The sequence below is a fragment of the Choristoneura fumiferana genome, chromosome 8 (genome assembly GCF_025370935.1).
Source record: "Choristoneura fumiferana chromosome 8, NRCan_CFum_1, whole genome shotgun sequence".
NCBI classification, from domain to species: domain Eukaryota; kingdom Metazoa; phylum Arthropoda; class Insecta; order Lepidoptera; family Tortricidae; genus Choristoneura; species Choristoneura fumiferana.
The window spans coordinates 212,192-225,873 of NC_133479.1; positions in this window are offsets into that span (position 1 = coordinate 212,192).

The following is a 13,682-nucleotide window of genomic DNA, read 5'->3' on the forward strand; positions in this document are numbered from 1 at the left end:
AGCAATCGCGGGTAGATTGAGCTCTGCTGCTTTTGCAGTTTGGAAAATACGGCAGCTAACCGATGTGGCGACGGCACGGTTGGTGTATTTTGCTTACTTTAATAGCATTATTTCGTACGGCCTTATTTTATGGGGATCTGCTGCAGACATTGAGTCAATTTTTATCTTACAAAAGAGAGCAATTAGAGCAATTTATAATTTGAAGACGCGTGAATCTTTAAGATCTTTTTTTAAGGAAACAGATATCCTAACCCTGCCATCGCTTTATGTTTTTTGAAATAATCATGTATGTTAGGAAGAACATATGTGATTTTCCCACTAACGTCGATAAGCCAAAGGCTACTAGAAACACAGGGAAGCTTAAAGTTCCATCTTACAGACTGGCTAAACCAAAAAGTCTTTTCTGGGAAATTGCATACGTTTTTATAATAAAATTCCAAAAAATATTACAAATGAAACGGATACAAAATTCAGATCTATTGTTAAGAAGACATTAATATCAAAGGCGTATTATAAAGTTAATGATTATATCATGGACAGGGATATTTGGAAATAATTCCGATCCGCATTAGCGATCCCTCAAATAGCGAACCTACTGTGTTAAAAATAAAGTTGTGTTAAATACTTGTGATGTATACATATCATTTAATAATATTGTAAATCTGTTTTAAAAAAAAAATATATACCTCGTTGAGTTTCTTGCCGGATTCTTCTCAGCAGAGGTTTTTCCGAACCGGTGGTAGATTTTTTTTGACATTCATAAGTGCTTTTTATAGCCTAAATTGAATAAAGATATTTTGACTTTGACTTTGACTTTGACGCTGACTGTACCTAGGATAGAGGACTTTTGTGATGGGTGGAATATCGCTAGATGGCGTTGGTATCGTGTTGGTATTTGTGTCGCGTTTGGGCGTTTGGGATCAGGCAGTTTGTTGAGACTAAAATGGAAAGCAAGACGCAACGTCAAACGGACCCCACGATTCTAACGCCATCTAACGATATTGCACATGTCAGAAATGCCTAGTGTCAACGAGAACCGTGGCATGTTTTTTAATTTCTTTTAGGTTAGCGCCATCTTACGCAATGCTGCTACAATCGACCTTTTGTTTGTTTGTTGCGTCAGCAGTAGCGATATCTTCTGACGTTTTGTGTAAACTGCGAAGTCTTCTACGTGCTCATGTCCAAAAGTCAGAAACCAATTTGTTGTTGTTGTTTCTTTAAAAAAATATGGCTCTGTCCATCGGAGGACAATTTTGCCAGTGTCTAGTAGTTTTTGCCGTTGTACGGTAAAAAAATTCTAGAAAACGAAATATGAGAGGTAATGGTGGTTGAACGATGACAGCGCCCAGAAACCAATTTGAATTTACTATTAGTTATTCTGTGAATTTACTTTTTGAAATTGCAAAAGATGTCGCTAAAGCCGCGGCACGCAATTTGAAAATTACTAATTAGATAATAAATATTAATTAGTCCTTTTAAACTTTATTTACCTCAAATACCGCTCCGAACTCGCTAAGCCCGCTCCTATAAGGATAATTTGAGTAGTTGCTATGTGTTCGTACGAAGTAGATTTATGACAAGCAGGAGCAAGCAAGTTACAGGTAAGAAAGAAGGCACTTGTGAAGGAACAAAAGCGAAAAGCAAAACAAAAACTCTTAAAAAACTTGAAATAAAAGCGAAAAACAAAACAAAAACCCTTAAAAAACTTGAAATAAAAACGAAAAAAGGAAAATCAAGTCTAATTTTCTAATAGTCTAGACTAGAACTCAGTTATTAAGTACTCGTAGGTAAAGTTCAATAGTCGCAATTCGGTACCTACCCACTTCCATACGTGATTTTCATATGTGTAGTTCCTAATCCGCAGTGGGCCTGCGTGGTGCGTGGGAAAATAGCCCAAGCCTGCTCATTCCGACAGGAGGCCTGTGCCGTGCAGCGGGACGAATATAGGCCGAGATGAAGGATGAAGACATTACTCACACGGCTCTTGGGTCCGTTTCCTTAACATAATTTGACCATTATTTACCTTTACATTATGTACAGTCACCAGCAGCAATATATGACACAACAAAGAGTGCATAAATATTGATACCTACGACTGTATTTCTAGGGCCGGCAGGACGTGTCAGATTGTCGCAAACTGTAAAACTGTAAATATTTCAAGATTTATTTCAGGACCATCGTGTAGAACCCTTTAGAACCTAAACAGGTTAGGTTGGTTTTATAAAAAACATAACACGTAACATTAGTAAATATTGGCTCGCTCCGCTGTGGCAGATATTATGCAGGTGACTGTACCTTATTATGTCATAAATATAATTGGAATGCATGGTATCGTGAAGAGACAATCTGACGTAAGTAGCAAAAGGAGGTAAACGTATTAAAAATGAAAATTACTGGTATTTTAGTTACAGTGGGTTTTCATCTCATTTTGAGAATCAGGGATTCTTTAAGCTGCTCATACGCCATTTTATGTTTATTTATGGCGTGAAACCTTTTTTTTTAAATCAAATCTTACTTATACCTATTTGATGTTCAAAATTACTGGTATTTAGTTACAGTGGGTTTCCATCTCATTTTGAGCAATCAGGGATTCTTAAAGCTCCTCATACGCCATTTTATGTTTATTTCTGGCGTGAAACCATTTTTTTTTAAATCAAATCTTACTTATACCTATTTGATGTTCAAAGTTACTGGTATTTTAGTTACAGTGGTTTTTCATCTCATTTTGAGCAATCAGGGATTCTTTAAGCTGCTCATACGCCATTTTATGTTTATTTATGGCGTGAAATCATTTTTTTTAATCAAATCTTACTTATACCTATTTGATGTTCAAAATTACAGGTATTTTAGTTACAGTGGGTTTTCATCTCATTTTGAGCAATCAGGGATTCTTTAAGCTGCTCATACGCCATTTTATGTTTATTTATGGCGTGAAACCATTTTTTTATAATTAAATCTTACTTATACCTATTTGATGTTCAAAATTACTGGTATTTTAGTTACAGTGGTTTTTCATCTCATTTTGAGCAATCAGGGATAGCTGCTCATACGCCATTTTATGTTTATTTATGGCGTGAAACCATTTTTTTTTAAATCAAATCTTACTTCTACATATATGCTTCAATAAACACATAACGAAGTTTCAGTCTTTCTTTGTCAATCTTTGTTGTAGACTTTTGTAGTATTTAAGATCTGTTTTGCCGATTTCTGAAAATATTGATATTTTTGCGACTTCTAGTAATGAATGTACTATTTGACTTAGTCGTTTTAAAGGCCCGTGGGTTAGAATAACACCTCTCCATTTCTTCCGTGGATGTCGTAAAAGGCGACTGAGGGTAGCTATAGGTAGGGTAGAATAGGCGCCAGGCTAGCAACCTGTCACTATTGTACCGTTTTTGTCAAACTTAAAACTTGAAATTGCTAAAAGTGGCTCCGAAGCGGTAGCATTTGGAAATACGGGCGTGATGTTTGCGTGTGTGTTTTGCTGTTCATAAACACATGACGAAGTTTCAGTCTTTCTTTATCAATCTTTATTGTAGACTTTTGTAGTATTTAAGATCTGTTTTGCCGATTTCTGTAGATATTGAGATTTTAGCGACTTCTAGTTATGAATCTACTATTTGACTTAGTGGTCTTAAAGAATGTGGCGCACGTGACCTCGGAGATGTTTTATTAGTTCACCTTTATATTGTATATATAGCGTTTACCCGCGGCTTCGCACACGTAAATCATTAGGTCCGGCAGCTGAATTGAAATCCCAGGATTTTAAAAAAATCTCGTGGGAATTCCCGAAAATTAAATCGTTGTTTTCATTGACGTTACATTTCATGACTCAAGCCCTGTGGTTGTTGTTTCGAGATTTTATCCCTATCCCGTGGGAATATCGGGATAAAAAGTATCCTATGTTCTAATCCAGGTTATAAACTAACTTTTTGCCAAATTTCATTCAAATCCGTCCAGCCGTTTCAGCGTGAAGAAGTAACAAACATACTCACTCACTCACAAACTTTCACATTTATAATATTAGTAGGATAGGATTCCTGTAGTATTCGTACCTACGACCCCCCGCCCTATTAGGCTCCTCCACTTGCGCTTGGAAAACATCAACAACACGCAAATAAGTGTCTCGAACGGCCCAGGGCGGAACGTAAATATTAATCAAACGGGACTCCTCCCGCCAGCGCCTTACCCCGGGCCCGCTGAGGCGCCTCGAAACTAGGGTTGTAACGGGAGTTCACCTCGGCCTCCGCAACAGTGGAACTACTAAAAGAAATTTACGTTAAAATAACAATAAAAAATATAGTCTATACAAAATTAATGTATCTAATGTTTTGGACATTTCGGGGGACGCCCACGGCTATGCCCTTGACTGGCCCCATCTTAATTTAAATTATTAGTAGTTCCAGTAAAATGTGTACGAACCTATCTGTGAACTATGAATGTTTAATGATCCATAAATTTACATTGTTTCAACTTCCACTTTCACCGCCTCCGCTAAGCAGGCTTGCCAACCCTACTCGAAACACACAAATATCAAGACGATTGCGATGTCTTGCCGCGCGACAGACTAAAGAGACTCAAGGTATTTAGGTATATAGGCAGGATTTAGTTCGCAACCTAATCAAATATTAAGGTTGGACTTGGACGCTTTGAACGTATAATTGCTTGTTTAACAAGAGGCGAGCGAACAGGATGTCATAAGTTGGGGAGCCGTGATACTTTCGAGAGAGCAAAAAGACTCCTAGCTTTAGCGCTCGGTTGTTTTTACGCGATAAACGCTGGGTTAAATACAATGCGTTTGACGCACATCAGTTTTGTATCAGATAATCTATGCACTTGCCGCTCACCCGTAAGACAATGTTTGGTAATATTTACCTATAGTTCAACTATATCTGTCAGCCGGGATAGTCGCATTCGGAGAAACTACAATGTCTCAGGCATGCCTTGTGCGGGTAGATGCCAAAGTCATCTTCCACTGGTAGCCCGGTGCTCTGTATATGCATGTTAGAGATAAGACAACATGAATGCAAGAAAAAACTGTTCAATTTTAAGAACGATTTTACAATTACATTTTACAATTTTGCAGTTTCATCTTTAAATACTTAAGTTAATTTTGTTCAATTAACTGCTGACCGTATTTGTGTTTAGCCAACAAACCTGTTTTCAGTTTTGTTTCCCGATCATTTTACTTTTACTTAAATGAATCAGTAAGTGGTGGCAGCTTTATTGGTTTATGTAAGTTGTAATTTGTTTATTTTTAAGAACCATGTACCGTTTGTGCCCAAATAAACATTAAAACATTAAAACATTGCGTCCTTAAAATCGATTTAGCCGTTTTTGAGATATTCAACTTTGAAGTGGCAAAGTCTGGAGTTTTCCAACTTTGTGTTGGTTAGGTTATACACCAAGTTTCTTGCGGCGCAATATTAATAATAATAATAAACCATTTATTTCAGGAAACACGGCCCATACAATAAATACCTTAAAGACTAACATATAATATATACAGTTTATAGAAAACACAATATTTAAAACGTAGGTGGCAAAACGGCAAATTATTCTTGGCAATGATGATCTTTCTGAAAGGGCTGCTGGTAGGTAGTAGATAAGTAAAACAGCTCTTAGCGGCCTACTTACATAATTAACTTTTTTTAATTACTCATATGTAACATCCCATTCGTTTTAAAAAGAAATCACACTTTAAATTATTCATTGCTTCGTTTTTACATTCATTTAATTTACTAACTTTGTTAGAGAGATTTAACCCGCTAAATTATTTACCAGTTCGATTCTAGGGTGTGGCGATCCCATTTTGAAAAATCTTTCAATGCAGTTTGTTTCCTTTTAAAAGCAATTAATTTTCCTTTCAGTATTTAGAGCCTTCTTCAATATTTACAGTAGGTACTCTCCCCCAGGTGCCTTTAAAATTTCCAACCTGTATACGACATTAAACTCTACGATGTACGTTACACTACAGCACACACTACGTCGAGTAACACGATACTTATAAATTCTGCCACGCCGCCAACTACCTCGATAATTACCGCAAGAAAATGGCGGCAAAGCACAGAGCACCGGGACTGCCGTAATTACAGGCCTGGCTCCCGTGACAGGATATTGTAAATCTCTGTCCATCAAATTGGGAATGAACAGCTCCTTGAAGGACGGGAGGGGTCAAATTATAGATCTCTCTTTATTAACCTCCGACTCAAAAAGGGGGGTTATCAGTTTTAAGCGGCGATTACCTTTGTTCCTGACAGATAACCATGTTAGCTAACCAGCAGCCGCGAAGGAAAAAATATCTTCCCAGATAATTAACTAGTTTTTTGACGGGAAGGATTTTTTCCTGCACGATAACCAGATCTGGTCTGGTAGTTTACGGAGAATAAAAATATCTTCCCAGGTAACTAGTATTTTAAAGGAAGGATTTTTCCTATAAGATAACCAGGACTGGTCTGGTAGTTTATGGAAAATAAAAATTTCTTCCCAGATACTGTTTTTTTAACAGGAAGGATTTTTTCCTATAACATAACCAGCCTGAGCTTTTATAAATATATTTTATAAATATTTGAAAACAGGTCTAGAATGGGTTGAATTGTTCGCACCGAACTTGTTTCAAACTACTTAGGCCAACGAACGTCGTCTTATACTAAGTTATACTACCGTGTTCTTTACACTTTTGTGGTCGCCGCATGCAGCATGGGGCGAACGATTTAGTGTAATTGCCACTTGACGCCAATGTCCGTCTGTCTGTCCGTAGCATCGTAGCATTCAAAGATGCACCAGTGTCAATGCGTTTTTTTTTACGTAAAAGCGAGTTTCCTTACGGTTGTTCTAGCTAAGTTCGATAAAAATCGGTTGTCGTTTTTGAGATATTGAACTTTGAAATGACAATGTCGGGGTTGTCTTAACTTTTCTAAATTACTCTTGATCTTACTACTTACTTAGGTAGAGAACTACATAATTACGGAGAGAACTACATAAAAATAAAGTAGCTTTTCACGTCTTTATATATAAAACTAGCTGTTGCCCGCGACTCTGTCTGCGTAGAATTTGCTTATGGCTACCCCACGGGTACTACACATTTTTCCGGGATTAAAAGTACCCTATGTCCTACCGACTCCGTCTGTGTACAATTATGGCTGTCCCGCGGGAACTACGCATTTTCCAGGATAAAAAGAAACCTGCCTTCCTCGGGACTCCAATGATCTCCATACCGAATTTCGTTTAACTCTGTTCAGTGGTGGAAGCATGAATAGCTAACAGACAGACAGAGTTACTTTCACATTTATAATATTAGTATATAGGGAAGTAGGGATATAGTACTAATGCTTACGAGTTCTCCGCAGTTCATCAGTTCAACTCAATTTCTCAAAGAAATGAAAATCCAGAGTACATTTTATCAGCATTGTGCACACACGCGGCTGAGGCAGCAACTACGGTCCGGCGGAAGCAATAATGCCCGCGTCAGGTGAGTTGCCGGCCCGATCGCCTTAATGCAGGCTGTCAGGAGCACGTCGATGCACTGGAATAGCTTCAGCAGGTGGGTGTAAGACGGCTGGCGTAGACGCATACACGTTTTATTTAAAAGATCGTACCTATATCTTCAGCGTGTCATTGACCATGGGGCTTTGAGTCTAAGGCTGGATCTAGTCGCATAACTGAGCAACTGTTTTTTCTGTAACTTTTTAAAAATATGGTAACTGTTAATTTCATTTTGTTCATACAGATTAAACGTTTTTTTCAATGTATGCGATGAAATACAAAACCGGCCAAGAGCGTGTCGGTCAGGCCCAAAATAGGGTTCCGTAGCCACTACGAAAAAATTAAGTAGTAATATTTTTCTAAGGATTTCGTATTTTATACGGAATCTTCCAAGTTTAGGTATATTTTATACCTTAGGCTGCTATTTAAGAGTAAAACTCCTAATATTTCTCAAGCAAACTTAGCCATTATAGTTTTCCTTCAAAGTTTGATATACTTACTACCACACTGAAATTTTAAAAAAAATTCCACCCACCGGTTTAGATTTTAGAGGGGGCGGGACGCTGGATTTTAAAGAATTTTTTCACTTTAAAGTTGAATATTTCGCAAACACATCAATGAATCGAAAAATCGTCTTAGCAAACCTCTAATGGTTTTAAAAGACCTATCCAACAATACCCCACACTATAGGGTTGGATGAGAAAAAAAAATCACCCCCACTTTACGTCTATCGGAGGTACCTACTCTAAAAAAAATTTTTATTATACCATTTTGTCGGCATAGTTTACATATATATCCGTGCAAAATTACAGTTTTCTAGCATTGATAGTCCCTGAGCAAAGCCGCGGACGGACGGACAGACAGACAGACAGACATGGCGAAACTATAAGGGTTCCGTTTTTGCCATTTTGGCTCCGGAGCCCTAAAAACGAAGTATAAATCTTCAACACGACTAAGCACATTAGTTGTGTCAAGAGTATAATGACTTAAAACAAGATATTTTTTTATTCATTGCACATTAAACATAATATAATTGATGAAACTGGATTTGTGTTGTTTGTGCTCTCCAGCTGTAAAAATACCTGGTTTCTTTTTACTAAACTAGCGGCAGCACGTGTGGCGAGTGCCACCCAGGCCACTCGCCACAGTCCACTTGCTATCGAGTTAGGGTTGCCATATGAAAAAATTAAAAGTCCTGACAAAAACCCTGACATCACTCGAAAAGTCCGAACATTTCTTGTAACAGAGATTTGAGGTGGTTGAAGGACGTGCCGGCGCAGCCGGTGCCTCGACACTTCCATTGTGACACGAAAATTATCGATAAGTACTGTATGATTAATTTTCGTGTCACAATCGAAAAAATAAATAGTAATTCGAACTCGTACCTGCTTGCGTTAAATAAATAAATAATTTAAATTTACGCAAATAATTTATTGAGATCTCTTTAGCTTAAATTTATCCTACGTACTCATAAAAAACGGTGTAATTAACGTATCATGAAAACAAATATATATTTTTTAAATGAGGTCATTTCTAAAAATCCGGACACTTGGTAAGTCCGGCCGCAATCCTGACAAAGGGTCAAAAATCCGGACATGTCCGGACAAATCCTGACGTAAGGCAACCCTATACTCTCGAGCCACTCTTAAGGAAAACAAACTGGAAAATACTCAATTTCCCACCGCACCTACAGCGCAAGGTTGCCACACGAGTCTACGAGTATTCTCTTATAGATCCTTATCTACTTTTTTAGGGTTCCGGAGCCAAAATGGCAAAAACGGAACCTTTAAAGTTTCGCCATGTCTGTCTGTCTGACTATCTGTCTGTCTGTCTGTCTGTCTGTCTGTCTGTCTGTCTGTCTGTCTGTCTGTTTGTCTGTCCGTCCGTCCGCGGCTTTGCTCAGGGATTATCAGTGCTAGAAAACTGTAATTTTTCACGGCTATATATGTAAACTATGCCAACAAAATGGTACAATAAAAAATTAAAGAAACATTTTTTTTAGGGTACCTACCTCCCATAGACGTAAAGTGGGGGTGATTTTTTTTTCTCATCAAACCCTATGTGTGGGGTATCGTTGGATAGCTCTTTTAATCTAAGTCGATTTTTCGATTCATTGATTTTTTTTGCGAAATATTCAATTTTAAAGTGCAAATTTTCATTAAAATCGACCGTCCCCCCCTCTTAAGTTTAAACCGGTGGGTGGAAAATTTTTAAAAAATTCAGGAGGGTAGTAAGTATGCCAAACTTTCAAGGAAAACTATAATGGCTACGTTTGCTTGAGAAATATTAAGAGTTTTACTCTTAAATAGCAGCCTAAGGTATAAAATATACCTAAACTTGGAAGATTCCGTATAAAATACGAAATCCTTAGAAAAATGTTACTTATTTTTTTCGTAATGGCTACGGAACCCTATTTTGGGCGTGTCCGACACGCTCTTGGCCGGTTTATTACAAGCTTTACTTTACTTAGCCTTGAAATAAAATAATTTCCTTGCTCACCCGCGACCTTAATGATAGTTAAGCTTATGCAAAATATGCGTGTTCATGCAGTTCCTCCACCTCCACACTGTAAGAACACACAAGGCATTTGTCCCACCGCCGACGATGAGCGAGAAGCGAGCAGAGCGAGTAACTAGAAACGAGTGGGCGAGCAGTGAAAAGCGAGCGTTCGAGCACGACGGGCGATTACTCGCTCCACTCGCTCGAGCCGGGCGGCCGCCAAGCTAACAGCGCTGAGCGAGTATCGCTGAGCTAGTTTTATATATATTTTATATCACACAAACCCATCTATCACCACCACCACACCACACTGAAGCGTTTCGAACTCAACCAGACAGAGATCAGAGATACTAGGTACTGAATTTTTCTCGCACTACTTAGGTATACCCGAGTGGTGTCGGGTTAGAATTACAACTCTCCATTTCTTCCGTGGATGTCGTAAGAGGCGACTGAGGATATAGGTTAAGGTATACCGTAGGCGACAGGCTAGCAATCTGTCAATATTGTACCGTTTTTGTCAAACTTTAAACCGAAAATTGCTAAAAGTGCTCCGAAGCGGTAACGTTTCGTGTGCTCTACTTCGAGTTTTGAGTTTTGTAGTAGCCCTGCAGGCGTGATGTTTGTGTGTGTGTACTTATTACTCGTATTTCGCATGTGTGTTTGTTTTGCATTGCGATATTTTCGAGGAATCACCCCTTTGACTTGGATTTAACTTGGAAGTGCCAGCCCTGTGCACCTGCCGAGATAGCTTCGGCAGTCGGACCGACGCGAGCGCCGCGAGATTGCGCGCTCGCGGAGAGCTATTTGCTGGAAGAAATCGAAACTACTTTGAGCCAATTTTAAAGAAAAGAAAGAAAGAAAGAAAATACATTTATTCACAACACAAGACACAACAATAATAGTATTAAGTACAAATAGACAACACGTACTTAGAAAGAAGTATGTGTCATTGCAGTTGTGAATCGCGGTTGTGTTTAAAATTTAAAACGTTCGAGTACTGTGTTTTGGGCGTTACTTTGCAAAGGACTATGTTTAAAATAAAGGGCGTTTATTCGAACGTTTCAACCGCCACATTTGTCTGGTCACATTTTTTACGAATTGGCTGTAAGTGGCTGTGTGGCGTTAAGTTATGAAATAAGATTCTGTTAAAATTTTCATTTTTAATTCTTACAAGCTTTTTCTGTTGACTATTTTTTGTTAACTGTACTTGTGTTGTCATCTCAACTAAATTTCGGTCGTTAATCGTTGAGGAGTTCCATCCTGCGGAGACGATCCTGGCCGGACTACCGGGATGTCACTAACAGATTATTGTATTGTCACGTAATTTACATAATTAATTACTTATGCCAAATTTCAAGTCAATCCGACTACTGGAAGTTGGTCGAATTGAACATGCAAGATTTGACTACAGACAGACAGACAGACAAAGGGACAGTTGAAGTTGAAACTAAATAAAGGCTTTTAATAACCTAATCTACCCAACAAAAAGGTGGAAAACACCCCGACTTTGTCACTTCAAAGTTCAATATCACAAAAACGGCTAAACTGATTTTGATGAAACATGTCTAGTAACCATCGCTAGAAAACCTGATTTCAATTAAAAAAAAAAACACCTTTCAAATCGGTCCACCCGTTTAAGAGCTACGGTGCCACAGACAGACAAACAGACATACAGACACACATAGCGGTCAAACTTATAACGCCCCTCTTTTTCCGTCGGGGGTTAAAGAATAACCGCGCTTGCTTTGTATATTTGTAATCACAAATGATTTTTCCGCCCTGCTTGTATCCATACTAATATTATAAATGCGAAAGTGTGTATGTTTGTATGTTTGTCCGTCTTTCGCGTCGAAACGGAGCGACGGATCGACGTGATTTTTGGCATAGAAATAGTTTATGGGCCAGAGAGTGACATAGCTACTTTTTATCACGGAAAAATACAGTTCCCGAGGGAACAGCGCGCGATAACCGAATCCCACGCGGGCGAAGCCGCGGGCTAAAGCTATAGTAATACAATAAGTTTGTAAATTCAAAAACTATAGCAATACAATAAGTTTGTAAGTTTGTTTGTAAGTTTTTGTTTACGAATTCATTTCTGCTGTTGCGGGACTAGTAAAGCGTGAGTTAACTCCAGCCTCCCCTCAGTTTGTTAATTGTATTTGTTTCTTTTCTTTAGTACACACAATAAAGAGTTTACATTCATCATCATCATCACCATCAGCCGTTGGACGTCCACTGTTGGACATAAGGTAACGGACTACATTTTGTCTTTTTGGTTGCGGAATCCTGAAACCATTCGACGATGAAGCACGCTTATTTAGAACTTTGTACTTGAACACTTTGGTTCAGTGCCCCTTAGTGTATGTTTTCGGTTACAAAATACGTCTCGATCGCGTTCGCGTTAAAATCTCAATTTGTATGGAAACACGAACATCGCAAACGTTCCGCTAGAGGCGCTGTTCGTGTTTGCATACAAATTGAGTTTAACGCGAACGCGATCGAGACGTATTTTGTAACCGAAAACTTACACTAAGGGCAGAGAACGAAATCGCTGCTAACGAGGGCCGCTCGTGCTTCGTTACCTACTTCCTACTAATATTATAAATGTAAAAGTTTGTGAGTGAGTGAGTGAGTGAGTGAGTGAGTATATTTGTTACTTCTTCACGCTGAAACGGCTGGACGGATTTGGTTGAAATTTAGCAAAAAGTTAGTTTATAACCTGGATTAAAACATAGGATACTTTTTATCCCGATATTCCCACGGGATAGGGATAAAATCTCTAAATAACAATCGCTGGGCGTAGAGTCATGAAATTTGGTATTTAGGTATCTGGACGTCTGGAATAACACATAGGCTAGGCTACTTTATATCCCGATGTTCCCACGGGATAGGGATAAAATCTCGAAGTAATAATTGCTGGGCTTAGAGTCAATAAATTTGGTATAAGTATATGTATAGATAGCTGGACATCTGGAATAACACCTAGGTTAATTTTGATCCCGATATTCCCACGGGATAGGGATAAAATCTCGAAATAACAACCGCTGTCATGAAATTTGTCTTAATTCATGAAATTTGGCATGGGTGTTTTAATTTAACGTCAATGAAACAACGATGTAATTTTAGGGAATTCCCACGAGAATTTAATAAAATTCCGGAATTTCAATACGAGTAGGTATGTTAAAAATGTCATAGTGAATCTTTTGAAGTTCATATATTGTTTTGCAGCGTGACAGTCGAATAATTGTATCATGAATGCGCTAACTAATGTCATGTTGACATCTCATACTTTGGTCAAGGAAATCATAACGAAATTGATTATAAAAAGGTTCCATTCTGGGTTATGATTCAATTTGTTCGACCGTACACTGTAGGTATATGTTGGTAGGTAAGTTGCAGAATTCTAAGTCGATCCGACCACTGGGAGTGGGGGAACCCACAATCATTCCGACTGCCGTAAAAACTAAAAAAAAAAACTTAAATGGAGAAATAATGTAGTGTCAAAACTTTGTTAAACTTCAAGTCAAGGGACTAGATCCCGTCTGTTTAAGTCCAACTTACTTAAGAGAGTTAGGTAGCAGTGTTCTACAAACAACTTGATTTGTTTTCCCATTTTAGTTTTACTTTAAGACAGCAAGGCGAAAAACGATACCTTCATTTGTGCAGCCAAGATTGATACTACCCAACAAATTATAAAT